General features: G+C 51.3%; 1 protein-coding gene across 1 annotated transcript in view; it reads right to left on the bottom strand.

Moving 5' to 3' along the window:
- ACO2 (aconitase 2) overlaps positions 1 to 1,065 on the bottom strand; it is a 32,300-nt gene that overhangs the window by 10,716 nt on the left and 20,519 nt on the right. The gene's annotated exons all lie outside the window — the stretch shown is intronic.

Here is a 1,065-nt window from a genome sequence, read left to right as displayed (position 1 = left end):
GTGAAGGAACACCTTGAGAAGCTGGATACCTTCAAGTCAGCTGGCCCTGACAATCTGCACCCCAGGGTACTCAAGGAGCTGGTGAGAATCATAGCCCAGCCCCTGGCATAGATCTTTGAAAACTCCTGGTGCTCTGGTATAGTGCCCAAAGACTGGAAGAAGGCCAATGTGGTGCCTGTCTTCAAAAAGGGGAAGAAAGTGGATGTGTCTAACTATAGGCCCATCAGCCTGACTTCTATCCCAGGGACGGTCTTAGAAAAGTTTATTAAAGAGGCTATCCTTAATGGACTGGCTGATGCTAACATCCTGAGGGATAGCAAACACGGGTTTGGTCAAGCAAGACCTACCCGCAACAATCTCATTACCTTCTACGACCAGGTGACCTATCACCTGGACAAGGGAGAAGAGATTGATGTCACAGAATCATAGAAGTAGGGTCGGAAGGGACTTTGTAGATCTTCAAGTCTGACCCCCAGCCTGGGCAGGAGAAAAACTAGACTCAAATGAGTCCAGCCAGGTAGGCATCAAGCCTCTTCTTAAAGACACCCTGGGTAGGAGCCAGCACCACTTTCCTTGGAAGTTGGTTCCAGATCCTAGCCGCCCTAACTGCGAAGTAGTTTTTGTGGATGTCTAATCTAAAACCTACTCTCCAATAATTTGTGTCCATTATTCCTTGTCATACCAGGGGGTGCTAGGGGAACAGTGTCTCCCCCAAACCCTTCTGGGTCCCCCCCCAGTGAGTTTATAGACAGTCACCAGGTCCCCCCTCAACCTTTGCTTGTGAAGGCTGAACAGGTTCAGGTCCTGCAGTCTCTCACTATAGGGTCTGCCCTGTTGTTCCCGGATCATGCAGGTGGCCCTCCTCTGGACCCTTTCAATGTTGTCCACATCCCTCCTGAAGTGGGGCGCACAGAATTGGATGCAGTACTCCAGCTGTGGCCTGACCAGCATCTCATAGAGGGGGAGGATCACCTCCTTGGCTCTACCTGAGATGCACCTGTGGATGCACGACAAGGTCCGGTTAGCCCTGCCAACCGTGACCTCGCATTGTTGGCCCATGTTCAT

This window comes from Crocodylus porosus, unplaced genomic scaffold (assembly GCF_001723895.1).
Source record: "Crocodylus porosus isolate Cpor-Errol unplaced genomic scaffold, CroPor_comp1, whole genome shotgun sequence".
Taxonomy (NCBI): domain Eukaryota; kingdom Metazoa; phylum Chordata; order Crocodylia; family Crocodylidae; genus Crocodylus; species Crocodylus porosus.
Note: the sequence above shows the minus strand (reverse complement) of the source record. Positions and strands in the feature narration are given on the sequence as shown.